Source organism: Megalopta genalis, unplaced genomic scaffold (genome assembly GCF_051020955.1).
Source record: "Megalopta genalis isolate 19385.01 unplaced genomic scaffold, iyMegGena1_principal scaffold0069, whole genome shotgun sequence".
Classification (NCBI taxonomy): Eukaryota; Metazoa; Arthropoda; class Insecta; order Hymenoptera; family Halictidae; genus Megalopta; species Megalopta genalis.
In genome coordinates, this window is record NW_027476138.1 from 154,633 (window position 1) to 170,000 (window position 15,368).

Here is a 15,368-nt window from a genome sequence, read left to right on the forward strand (position 1 = left end):
TAAGCATTTAGAACGAAATCTAATGTCAGAAAATGGCACTTTACTCTTGACATTTTTCGGTTTTTTCAATTTTCTGGAAAATCCTATCATTAGATTTTTTTTAAAATACGATATTCTTGCTTAACTAACGTTTTTACATAGGGATTAAGCATTTAGAACGAAATCTAATGTAGGAAAATGGTACTTTACTCTTGATCGGTACGTTGGGACTTTGAAAATATTCGGGCGTTCCAATCGCTCGTCTGTTGCATCATAGCGCGTCTCGGCGCAATCGACCGATTCGCTCGACCCATTATTTTCGATTTACGGCTAAAATAAATTTTTCTCATTTTATTCAATAACATATTCTTGCTTAGATAACTTTTTTACATAGGGATTAAGCATTTAGAACGATACATTGTTTAAAATAATGGCACTTTACTCTTGACATTTTACGGTTTTTTCAATTTTCTGAAAAATCCTATCATTAGATTTTTTTAAAAATACGATAATCTTGCATAACTAACGTTTCTACATAGGGATTAAGCATTTAGAACGAAATCTAATGTCAGAAAATGGCACTTTACTCTTGACATTTTTCGGTTTTTTCAATTTTCTGGAAAATCCTATCATTAGATTTTTTTAAAAATACGATATTCTTGCTTAACTAACGTTTTTACATAGGGATTAAGCATTTAGAACGAAATCTAATGTAGGAAAATGGTACTTTACTCTTGATCGGTACGTTGGGACTTAGAAAATATTCGGCCGTACGCGGCGCGTCTCGGCGCTTCGAACAGCTCCGGTGTCCCCATTATTTTCGATTTACGGCTAAAATAAATTCTTCTAATTTTTTTCAATTACATATTCTTGCTTAAATAACTTTTTTACATAGGGATTAAGCATTTAGAACGATACATTGCTTAAAATAATGGCACTTTACTCTTGACATTTTACGGTTTTTTCAATTTTCTGAAAAATCCTATCATTAGATTTTTTTAAAAATACGATATTCTTGCTTAACTAACGTTTCTACATAGGGATTAAGCATTTAGAACGAAATCTAATGTCAGAAAATGGCACTTTACTCTTGACATTTTTCGGTTTTTTCAATTTTCTGGAAAATCCTATCATTAGATTTTTTTTAAAATACGATATTCTTGCTTAACTAACGTTTTTACATAGGGATTAAGCATTTAGAACGAAATCTAATGTAGGAAAATGGTACTTTACTCTTGACCGGTACGTTGGGACTTTGAAAATATTCGGGCGTTCCAATCGCTCGTCTGTTGCATCATAGCGCGTCTCGGCGCAATCGACCGATTCGCTCGACCCATTATTTTCGATTTACGGCTAAAATAAATTTTTCTCATTTTATTCAATAACATATTCTTGCTTAGATAACTTTTTTACATAGGGATTAAGCATTTAGAACGATATAATGTTTAAAATAAGGGCACTTTACTCTTGACATTTTACGGTTTTTTCAATTTTCTGAAAAATCCTATCATTAGATTTTTTTAAAAATACGATAATCTTGCATAACTAACGTTTCTACATAGGGATTAAGCATTTAGAACGAAATCTAATGTCAGAAAATGGCACTTTACTCTTGACATTTTTCGGTTTTTTCAATTTTCTGGAAAATCCTATCATTAGATTTTTTTTAAAATACGATATTCTTGCTTAACTAACGTTTTTACATAGGGATTAAGCATTTAGAACGAAATCTAATGTAGGAAAATGGTACTTTACTCTTGATCGGTACGTTGGGACTTTGAAAATATTCGGGCGTACGCGGCGCGCTCGGCGCTTCGAACAGCTCCGGTGTCCCCATTATTTTCGATTTACGGCTAAAATAAATTCTTCTAATTTTTTTCAATTACATATTCTTGCTTAAATAACTTTTTTACATAGGGATTAAGCATTTAGAACGATACATTGTTTAAAATAATGGCACTTTACTCTTGACATTTTACGGTTTTTTCAATTTTCTGAAAAATCCTATCATTAGATTTTTTTAAAAATACGATATTCTTGCTTAACTAACGTTTCTACATAGGGATTAAGCATTTAGAACGAAATCTAATGTCAGAAAATGGCACTTTACTCTTGACATTTTTCGGTTTTTTCAATTTTCTGGAAAATCCTATCATTAGATTTTTTTTAAAATACGATATTCTTGCTTAACTAACGTTTTTACATAGGGATTAAGCATTTAGAACGAAATCTAATGTAGGAAAATGGTACTTTACTCTTGACCGGTACGTTGGGACTTTGAAAATATTCGGGCGTTCCAATCGCTCGTCTGTTGCATCATAGCGCGTCTCGGCGCAATCGACCGATTCGCTCGACCCATTATTTTCGATTTACGGCTAAAATAAATTTTTCTCATTTTATTCAATAACATATTCTTGCTTAGATAACTTTTTTACATAGGGATTAAGCATTTAGAACGATATAATGTTTAAAATAAGGGCACTTTACTCTTGACATTTTACGGTTTTTTCAATTTTCTGAAAAATCCTATCATTAGATTTTTTTAAAAATACGATAATCTTGCATAACTAACGTTTCTACATAGGGATTAAGCATTTAGAACGAAATCTAATGTCAGAAAATGGCACTTTACTCTTGACATTTTTCGGTTTTTTCAATTTTCTGGAAAATCCTATCATTAGATTTTTTTTAAAATACGATATTCTTGCTTAACTAACGTTTTTACATAGGGATTAAGCATTTAGAACGAAATCTAATGTAGGAAAATGGTACTTTACTCTTGATCGGTACGTTGGGACTTAGAAAATATTCGGGCGTACGCGGCGCGCTCGGCGCTTCGAACAGCTCCGGTGTCCCCATTATTTTCGATTTACGGCTAAAATAAATTCTTCTAATTTTTTTCAATTACATATTCTTGCTTAAATAACTTTTTTACATAGGGATTAAGCATTTAGAACGATACATTGTTTAAAATAATGGCACTTTACTCTTGACATTTTACGGTTTTTTCAATTTTCTGAAAAATCCTATCATTAGATTTTTTTAAAAATACGATATTCTTGCTTAACTAACGTTTCTACATAGGGATTAAGCATTTAGAACGAAATCTAATGTCAGAAAATGGCACTTTACTCTTGACATTTTTCGGTTTTTTCAATTTTCTGGAAAATCCTATCATTAGATTTTTTTTAAAATACGATATTCTTGCTTAACTAACGTTTTTACATAGGGATTAAGCATTTAGAACGAAATCTAATGTAGGAAAATGGTACTTTACTCTTGACCGGTACGTTGGGACTTTGAAAATATTCGGGCGTTCCAATCGCTCGTCTGTTGCATCATAGCGCGTCTCGGCGCAATCGACCGATTCGCTCGACCCATTATTTTCGATTTACGGCTAAAATAAATTTTTCTCATTTTATTCAATAACATATTCTTGCTTAGATAACTTTTTTACATAGGGATTAAGCATTTAGAACGATATAATGTTTAAAATAAGGGCACTTTACTCTTGACATTTTACGGTTTTTTCAATTTTCTGAAAAATCCTATCATTAGATTTTTTTACAAATACGATAATCTTGCATAACTAACGTTTCTACATAGGGATTAAGCATTTAGAACGAAATCTAATGTCAGAAAATGGCACTTTACTCTTGACATTTTTCGGTTTTTTCAATTTTCTGGAAAATCCTATCATTAGATTTTTTTTAAAATACGATATTCTTGCTTAACTAACGTTTTTACATAGGGATTAAGCATTTAGAACGAAATCTAATGTAGGAAAATGGTACTTTACTCTTGATCGGTACGTTGGGACTTAGAAAATATTCGGCCGTACGCGGCGCGTCTCGGCGCTTCGAACAGCTCCGGTGTCCCCATTATTTTCGATTTACGGCTAAAATAAATTCTTCTAATTTTATTCAATAACATATTCTTGCTTAGATAACTTTTTTACATAGGGATTAAGCATTTAGAACGATATAATGTTTAAAATAAGGGCACTTTACTCTTGACATTTTACGGTTTTTTCAATTTTCTGAAAAATCCTATCATTAGATTTTTTTAAAAATACGATAATCTTGCATAACTAACGTTTCTACATAGGGATTAAGCATTTAGAACGAAATCTAATGTCAGAAAATGGCACTTTACTCTTGACATTTTTCGGTTTTTTCAATTTTCTGGAAAATCCTATCATTAGATTTTTTTAAAAATACGATATTCTTGCTTAACTAACGTTTTTACATAGGGATTAAGCATTTAGAACGAAATCTAATGTAGGAAAATGGTACTTTACTCTTGATCGGTACGTTGGGACTTAGAAAATATTCGGCCGTACGCGGCGCGTCTCGGCGCTTCGAACAGCTCCGGTGTCCCCATTATTTTCGATTTACGGCTAAAATAAATTTTTCTAATTTTTTTCAATTACATATTCTTGCTTAAATAACTTTTTTACATAGGGATTAAGCATTTAGAACGAAATCTAATGTAGGAAAATGGTACTTTACTCTTGACCGGTACGTTGGGACTTTGAAAATATTCGGGCGTTCCAATCGCTCGTCTGTTGCATCATAGCGCGTCTCGGCGCAATCGACCGATTCGCTCGACCCATTATTTTCGATTTACGGCTAAAATAAATTTTTCTCATTTTATTCAATAACATATTCTTGCTTAGATAACTTTTTTACATAGGGATTAAGCATTTAGAACGATATAATGTTTAAAATAAGGGCACTTTACTCTTGACATTTTACGGTTTTTTCAATTTTCTGAAAAATCCTATCATTAGATTTTTTTAAAAATACGATAATCTTGCATAACTAACGTTTCTACATAGGGATTAAGCATTTAGAACGAAATCTAATGTCAGAAAATGGCACTTTACTCTTGACATTTTTCGGTTTTTTCAATTTTCTGGAAAATCCTATCATTAGATTTTTTTAAAAATACGATATTCTTGCTTAACTAACGTTTTTACATAGGGATTAAGCATTTAGAACGAAATCTAATGTAGGAAAATGGTACTTTACTCTTGACCGGTACGTTGGGACTTTGAAAATATTCGGGCGTTCCAATCGCTCGTCTGTTGCATCATAGCGCGTCTCGGCGCAATCGACCGATTCGCTCGACCCATTATTTTCGATTTACGGCTAAAATAAATTTTTCTCATTTTATTCAATAACATATTCTTGCTTAGATAACTTTTTTACATAGGGATTAAGCATTTAGAACGATATAATGTTTAAAATAATGGCACTTTACTCTTGACATTTTACGGTTTTTTCAATTTTCTGAAAAATCCTATCATTAGATTTTTTTAAAAATACGATATTCTTGCTTAACTAACGTTTCTACATAGGGATTAAGCATTTAGAACGAAATCTAATGTCAGAAAATGGCACTTTACTCTTGACATTTTTCGGTTTTTTCAATTTTCTGGAAAATCCTATCATTAGATTTTTTTTAAAATACGATATTCTTGCTTAACTAACGTTTTTACATAGGGATTAAGCATTTAGAACGAAATCTAATGTAGGAAAATGGTACTTTACTCTTGACCGGTACGTTGGGACTTTGAAAATATTCGGGCGTTCCAATCGCTCGTCTGTTGCATCATAGCGCGTCTCGGCGCAATCGACCGATTCGCTCGACCCATTATTTTCGATTTACGGCTAAAATAAATTTTTCTCATTTTATTCAATAACATATTCTTGCTTAGATAACTTTTTTACATAGGGATTAAGCATTTAGAACGATATAATGTTTAAAATAAGGGCACTTTACTCTTGACATTTTACGGTTTTTTCAATTTTCTGAAAAATCCTATCATTAGATTTTTTTACAAATACGATAATCTTGCATAACTAACGTTTCTACATAGGGATTAAGCATTTAGAACGAAATCTAATGTCAGAAAATGGCACTTTACTCTTGACATTTTTCGGTTTTTTCAATTTTCTGGAAAATCCTATCATTAGATTTTTTTTAAAATACGATATTCTTGCTTAACTAACGTTTTTACATAGGGATTAAGCATTTAGAACGAAATCTAATGTAGGAAAATGGTACTTTACTCTTGATCGGTACGTTGGGACTTAGAAAATATTCGGCCGTACGCGGCGCGTCTCGGCGCTTCGAACAGCTCCGGTGTCCCCATTATTTTCGATTTACGGCTAAAATAAATTCTTCTAATTTTATTCAATAACATATTCTTGCTTAGATAACTTTTTTACATAGGGATTAAGCATTTAGAACGATATAATGTTTAAAATAAGGGCACTTTACTCTTGACATTTTACGGTTTTTTCAATTTTCTGAAAAATCCTATCATTAGATTTTTTTAAAAATACGATAATCTTGCATAACTAACGTTTCTACATAGGGATTAAGCATTTAGAACGAAATCTAATGTCAGAAAATGGCACTTTACTCTTGACATTTTTCGGTTTTTTCAATTTTCTGGAAAATCCTATCATTAGATTTTTTTTAAAATACGATATTCTTGCTTAACTAACGTTTTTACATAGGGATTAAGCATTTAGAACGAAATCTAATGTAGGAAAATGGTACTTTACTCTTGATCGGTACGTTGGGACTTAGAAAATATTCGGGCGTACGCGGCGCGCTCGGCGCTTCGAACAGCTCCGGTGTCCCCATTATTTTCGATTTACGGCTAAAATAAATTTTTCTCATTTTATTCAATAACATATTCTTGCTTAGATAACTTTTTTACATAGGGATTAAGCATTTAGAACGATATAATGTTTAAAATAAGGGCACTTTACTCTTGACATTTTACGGTTTTTTCAATTTTATGAAAAATCCTATCATTAGATTTTTTTAAAAATACGATATTCTTGCTTAACTAACGTTTCTACATAGGGATTAAGCATTTAGAACGAAATCTAATGTCAGAAAATGGCACTTTACTCTTGACATTTTTCGGTTTTTTCAATTTTCTGGAAAATCCTATCATTAGATTTTTTTAAAAATACGATATTCTTGCTTAACTAACGTTTTTACATAGGGATTAAGCATTTAGAACGAAATCTAATGTAGGAAAATGGTACTTTACTCTTGATCGGTACGTTGGGACTTAGAAAATATTCGGCCGTACGCGGCGCGTCTCGGCGCTTCGAACAGCTCCGGTGTCCCCATTATTTTCGATTTACGGCTAAAATAAATTTTTCTAATTTTTTTCAATTACATATTCTTGCTTAAATAACTTTTTTACATAGGGATTAAGCATTTAGAACGAAATCTAATGTAGGAAAATGGTACTTTACTCTTGACCGGTACGTTGGGACTTTGAAAATATTCGGGCGTTCCAATCGCTCGTCTGTTGCATCATAGCGCGTCTCGGCGCAATCGACCGATTCGCTCGACCCATTATTTTCGATTTACGGCTAAAATAAATTTTTCTCATTTTATTCAATAACATATTCTTGCTTAGATAACTTTTTTACATAGGGATTAAGCATTTAGAACGATATAATGTTTAAAATAAGGGCACTTTACTCTTGACATTTTACGGTTTTTTCAATTTTCTGAAAAATCCTATCATTAGATTTTTTTAAAAATACGATAATCTTGCATAACTAACGTTTCTACATAGGGATTAAGCATTTAGAACGAAATCTAATGTCAGAAAATGGCACTTTACTCTTGACATTTTTCGGTTTTTTCAATTTTCTGGAAAATCCTATCATTAGATTTTTTTAAAAATACGATATTCTTGCTTAACTAACGTTTTTACATAGGGATTAAGCATTTAGAACGAAATCTAATGTAGGAAAATGGTACTTTACTCTTGACCGGTACGTTGGGACTTTGAAAATATTCGGGCGTTCCAATCGCTCGTCTGTTGCATCATAGCGCGTCTCGGCGCAATCGACCGATTCGCTCGACCCATTATTTTCGATTTACGGCTAAAATAAATTTTTCTCATTTTATTCAATAACATATTCTTGCTTAGATAACTTTTTTACATAGGGATTAAGCATTTAGAACGATATAATGTTTAAAATAATGGCACTTTACTCTTGACATTTTACGGTTTTTTCAATTTTCTGAAAAATCCTATCATTAGATTTTTTTAAAAATACGATATTCTTGCTTAACTAACGTTTCTACATAGGGATTAAGCATTTAGAACGAAATCTAATGTCAGAAAATGGCACTTTACTCTTGACATTTTTCGGTTTTTTCAATTTTCTGGAAAATCCTATCATTAGATTTTTTTTAAAATACGATATTCTTGCTTAACTAACGTTTTTACATAGGGATTAAGCATTTAGAACGAAATCTAATGTAGGAAAATGGTACTTTACTCTTGACCGGTACGTTGGGACTTTGAAAATATTCGGGCGTTCCAATCGCTCGTCTGTTGCATCATAGCGCGTCTCGGCGCAATCGACCGATTCGCTCGACCCATTATTTTCGATTTACGGCTAAAATAAATTTTTCTCATTTTATTCAATAACATATTCTTGCTTAGATAACTTTTTTACATAGGGATTAAGCATTTAGAACGATATAATGTTTAAAATAAGGGCACTTTACTCTTGACATTTTACGGTTTTTTCAATTTTCTGAAAAATCCTATCATTAGATTTTTTTACAAATACGATAATCTTGCATAACTAACGTTTCTACATAGGGATTAAGCATTTAGAACGAAATCTAATGTCAGAAAATGGCACTTTACTCTTGACATTTTTCGGTTTTTTCAATTTTCTGGAAAATCCTATCATTAGATTTTTTTTAAAATACGATATTCTTGCTTAACTAACGTTTTTACATAGGGATTAAGCATTTAGAACGAAATCTAATGTAGGAAAATGGTACTTTACTCTTGATCGGTACGTTGGGACTTAGAAAATATTCGGCCGTACGCGGCGCGTCTCGGCGCTTCGAACAGCTCCGGTGTCCCCATTATTTTCGATTTACGGCTAAAATAAATTCTTCTAATTTTATTCAATAACATATTCTTGCTTAGATAACTTTTTTACATAGGGATTAAGCATTTAGAACGATATAATGTTTAAAATAAGGGCACTTTACTCTTGACATTTTACGGTTTTTTCAATTTTCTGAAAAATCCTATCATTAGATTTTTTTAAAAATACGATAATCTTGCATAACTAACGTTTCTACATAGGGATTAAGCATTTAGAACGAAATCTAATGTCAGAAAATGGCACTTTACTCTTGACATTTTTCGGTTTTTTCAATTTTCTGGAAAATCCTATCATTAGATTTTTTTTAAAATACGATATTCTTGCTTAACTAACGTTTTTACATAGGGATTAAGCATTTAGAACGAAATCTAATGTAGGAAAATGGTACTTTACTCTTGATCGGTACGTTGGGACTTAGAAAATATTCGGGCGTACGCGGCGCGCTCGGCGCTTCGAACAGCTCCGGTGTCCCCATTATTTTCGATTTACGGCTAAAATAAATTTTTCTCATTTTATTCAATAACATATTCTTGCTTAGATAACTTTTTTACATAGGGATTAAGCATTTAGAACGATATAATGTTTAAAATAAGGGCACTTTACTCTTGACATTTTACGGTTTTTTCAATTTTATGAAAAATCCTATCATTAGATTTTTTTAAAAATACGATATTCTTGCTTAACTAACGTTTCTACATAGGGATTAAGCATTTAGAACGAAATCTAATGTCAGAAAATGGCACTTTACTCTTGACATTTTTCGGTTTTTTCAATTTTCTGGAAAATCCTATCATTAGATTTTTTTAAAAATACGATATTCTTGCTTAACTAACGTTTTTACATAGGGATTAAGCATTTAGAACGAAATCTAATGTAGGAAAATGGTACTTTACTCTTGATCGGTACGTTGGGACTTAGAAAATATTCGGCCGTACGCGGCGCGTCTCGGCGCTTCGAACAGCTCCGGTGTCCCCATTATTTTCGATTTACGGCTAAAATAAATTTTTCTAATTTTTTTCAATTACATATTCTTGCTTAAATAACTTTTTTACATAGGGATTAAGCATTTAGAACGAAATCTAATGTAGGAAAATGGTACTTTACTCTTGACCGGTACGTTGGGACTTTGAAAATATTCGGGCGTTCCAATCGCTCGTCTGTTGCATCATAGCGCGTCTCGGCGCAATCGACCGATTCGCTCGACCCATTATTTTCGATTTACGGCTAAAATAAATTTTTCTCATTTTATTCAATAACATATTCTTGCTTAGATAACTTTTTTACATAGGGATTAAGCATTTAGAACGATATAATGTTTAAAATAAGGGCACTTTACTCTTGACATTTTACGGTTTTTTCAATTTTCTGAAAAATCCTATCATTAGATTTTTTTAAAAATACGATAATCTTGCATAACTAACGTTTCTACATAGGGATTAAGCATTTAGAACGAAATCTAATGTCAGAAAATGGCACTTTACTCTTGACATTTTTCGGTTTTTTCAATTTTCTGGAAAATCCTATCATTAGATTTTTTTAAAAATACGATATTCTTGCTTAACTAACGTTTTTACATAGGGATTAAGCATTTAGAACGAAATCTAATGTAGGAAAATGGTACTTTACTCTTGACCGGTACGTTGGGACTTTGAAAATATTCGGGCGTTCCAATCGCTCGTCTGTTGCATCATAGCGCGTCTCGGCGCAATCGACCGATTCGCTCGACCCATTATTTTCGATTTACGGCTAAAATAAATTTTTCTCATTTTATTCAATAACATATTCTTGCTTAGATAACTTTTTTACATAGGGATTAAGCATTTAGAACGATATAATGTTTAAAATAATGGCACTTTACTCTTGACATTTTACGGTTTTTTCAATTTTCTGAAAAATCCTATCATTAGATTTTTTTAAAAATACGATATTCTTGCTTAACTAACGTTTCTACATAGGGATTAAGCATTTAGAACGAAATCTAATGTCAGAAAATGGCACTTTACTCTTGACATTTTTCGGTTTTTTCAATTTTCTGGAAAATCCTATCATTAGATTTTTTTTAAAATACGATATTCTTGCTTAACTAACGTTTTTACATAGGGATTAAGCATTTAGAACGAAATCTAATGTAGGAAAATGGTACTTTACTCTTGACCGGTACGTTGGGACTTTGAAAATATTCGGGCGTTCCAATCGCTCGTCTGTTGCATCATAGCGCGTCTCGGCGCAATCGACCGATTCGCTCGACCCATTATTTTCGATTTACGGCTAAAATAAATTTTTCTCATTTTATTCAATAACATATTCTTGCTTAGATAACTTTTTTACATAGGGATTAAGCATTTAGAACGATATAATGTTTAAAATAAGGGCACTTTACTCTTGACATTTTACGGTTTTTTCAATTTTCTGAAAAATCCTATCATTAGATTTTTTTACAAATACGATAATCTTGCATAACTAACGTTTCTACATAGGGATTAAGCATTTAGAACGAAATCTAATGTCAGAAAATGGCACTTTACTCTTGACATTTTTCGGTTTTTTCAATTTTCTGGAAAATCCTATCATTAGATTTTTTTTAAAATACGATATTCTTGCTTAACTAACGTTTTTACATAGGGATTAAGCATTTAGAACGAAATCTAATGTAGGAAAATGGTACTTTACTCTTGATCGGTACGTTGGGACTTAGAAAATATTCGGCCGTACGCGGCGCGTCTCGGCGCTTCGAACAGCTCCGGTGTCCCCATTATTTTCGATTTACGGCTAAAATAAATTCTTCTAATTTTATTCAATAACATATTCTTGCTTAGATAACTTTTTTACATAGGGATTAAGCATTTAGAACGATATAATGTTTAAAATAAGGGCACTTTACTCTTGACATTTTACGGTTTTTTCAATTTTCTGAAAAATCCTATCATTAGATTTTTTTAAAAATACGATAATCTTGCATAACTAACGTTTCTACATAGGGATTAAGCATTTAGAACGAAATCTAATGTCAGAAAATGGCACTTTACTCTTGACATTTTTCGGTTTTTTCAATTTTCTGGAAAATCCTATCATTAGATTTTTTTAAAAATACGATATTCTTGCTTAACTAACGTTTTTACATAGGGATTAAGCATTTAGAACGAAATCTAATGTAGGAAAATGGTACTTTACTCTTGATCGGTACGTTGGGACTTAGAAAATATTCGGCCGTACGCGGCGCGTCTCGGCGCTTCGAACAGCTCCGGTGTCCCCATTATTTTCGATTTACGGCTAAAATAAATTCTTCTAATTTTTTTCAATTACATATTCTTGCTTAAATAACTTTTTTACATAGGGATTAAGCATTTAGAACGATACATTGCTTAAAATAATGGCACTTTACTCTTGACATTTTACGGTTTTTTCAATTTTCTGAAAAATCCTATCATTAGATTTTTTTAAAAATACGATATTCTTGCTTAACTAACGTTTCTACATAGGGATTAAGCATTTAGAACGAAATCTAATGTCAGAAAATGGCACTTTACTCTTGACATTTTTCGGTTTTTTCAATTTTCTGGAAAATCCTATCATTAGATTTTTTTTAAAATACGATATTCTTGCTTAACTAACGTTTTTACATAGGGATTAAGCATTTAGAACGAAATCTAATGTAGGAAAATGGTACTTTACTCTTGACCGGTACGTTGGGACTTTGAAAATATTCGGGCGTTCCAATCGCTCGTCTGTTGCATCATAGCGCGTCTCGGCGCAATCGACCGATTCGCTCGACCCATTATTTTCGATTTACGGCTAAAATAAATTTTTCTCATTTTATTCAATAACATATTCTTGCTTAGATAACTTTTTTACATAGGGATTAAGCATTTAGAACGATATAATGTTTAAAATAAGGGCACTTTACTCTTGACATTTTACGGTTTTTTCAATTTTCTGAAAAATCCTATCATTAGATTTTTTTAAAAATACGATAATCTTGCATAACTAACGTTTCTACATAGGGATTAAGCATTTAGAACGAAATCTAATGTCAGAAAATGGCACTTTACTCTTGACATTTTTCGGTTTTTTCAATTTTCTGGAAAATCCTATCATTAGATTTTTTTAAAAATACGATATTCTTGCTTAACTAACGTTTTTACATAGGGATTAAGCATTTAGAACGAAATCTAATGTAGGAAAATGGTACTTTACTCTTGATCGGTACGTTGGGACTTAGAAAATATTCGGCCGTACGCGGCGCGTCTCGGCGCTTCGAACAGCTCCGGTGTCCCCATTATTTTCGATTTACGGCTAAAATAAATTCTTCTAATTTTTTTCAATTACATATTCTTGCTTAAATAACTTTTTTACATAGGTATTAAGCATTTAGAACGATACATTGTTTAAAATAATGGCACTTTACTCTTGACATTTTACGGTTTTTTCAATTTTCTGAAAAATCCTATCATTAGATTTTTTTAAAAATACGATATTCTTGCTTAACTAACGTTTCTACATAGGGATTAAGCATTTAGAACGAAATCTAATGTCAGAAAATGGCACTTTACTCTTGACATTTTTCGGTTTTTTCAATTTTCTGGAAAATCCTATCATTAGATTTTTTTTAAAATACGATATTCTTGCTTAACTAACGTTTTTACATAGGGATTAAGCATTTAGAACGAAATCTAATGTAGGAAAATGGTACTTTACTCTTGACCGGTACGTTGGGACTTTGAAAATATTCGGGCGTTCCAATCGCTCGTCTGTTGCATCATAGCGCGTCTCGGCGCAATCGACCGATTCGCTCGACCCATTATTTTCGATTTACGGCTAAAATAAATTTTTCTCATTTTATTCAATAACATATTCTTGCTTAGATAACTTTTTTACATAGGGATTAAGCATTTAGAACGATATAATGTTTAAAATAAGGGCACTTTACTCTTGACATTTTACGGTTTTTTCAATTTTCTGAAAAATCCTATCATTAGATTTTTTTAAAAATACGATAATCTTGCATAACTAACGTTTCTACATAGGGATTAAGCATTTAGAACGAAATCTAATGTCAGAAAATGGCACTTTACTCTTGACATTTTTCGGTTTTTTCAATTTTCTGGAAAATCCTATCATTAGATTTTTTTTAAAATACGATATTCTTGCTTAACTAACGTTTTTACATAGGGATTAAGCATTTAGAACGAAATCTAATGTAGGAAAATGGTACTTTACTCTTGATCGGTACGTTGGGACTTAGAAAATATTCGGGCGTACGCGGCGCGCTCGGCGCTTCGAACAGCTCCGGTGTCCCCATTATTTTCGATTTACGGCTAAAATAAATTTTTCTCATTTTATTCAATAACATATTCTTGCTTAGATAACTTTTTTACATAGGGATTAAGCATTTAGAACGATATAATGTTTAAAATAAGGGCACTTTACTCTTGACATTTTACGGTTTTTTCAATTTTATGAAAAATCCTATCATTAGATTTTTTTAAAAATACGATATTCTTGCTTAACTAACGTTTCTACATAGGGATTAAGCATTTAGAACGAAATCTAATGTCAGAAAATGGCACTTTACTCTTGACATTTTTCGGTTTTTTCAATTTTCTGGAAAATCCTATCATTAGATTTTTTTAAAAATACGATATTCTTGCTTAACTAACGTTTTTACATAGGGATTAAGCATTTAGAACGAAATCTAATGTAGGAAAATGGTACTTTACTCTTGATCGGTACGTTGGGACTTAGAAAATATTCGGCCGTACGCGGCGCGTCTCGGCGCTTCGAACAGCTCCGGTGTCCCCATTATTTTCGATTTACGGCTAAAATAAATTTTTCTAATTTTTTTCAATTACATATTCTTGCTTAAATAACTTTTTTACATAGGGATTAAGCATTTAGAACGACATGTTGTTTAAAATAATGGTACTTTACTCTTGTGATTTTTCGGTTTTTTTTGATTATTTTGAAAAATAAATTTTTGTAATTTTTTTAAATACGATATTCGTGATCAGTGAACGATTTCACATATGGATTAAGCATTTAGAATCGTGCGGACGCGTTATTAAAAAAGTTTACTCGATGCGATGGGACTTTAAAAAGTTTGTGAAAATTTTCATATTGGGAAAAAATGTGTAATTTTTTGTCTAGTTTACGGTAGTGTAATTTATTTTAATGTTTACTATAAAAATTTTTTTCGTTCGTTCACGCGCTATGTTACAACAGCACGGCCGGGCGGTCTGTTGCCGCAGCGGTTTACACTCATAAGCGCGCGTGCTATTCGGCCGGCGGCGCCGGCGTCCTTGCCGGCCGTTCGGTATCTATAAGAGATACACGGTCCGTGCGAGGCGGACGGAGCAGAGCGGGTTTTGGGCCAATTCTACGATCTCGGTCGAGAAGCTGTCTCAGAGCTCCTTCGGGGCTTCGGTCCTG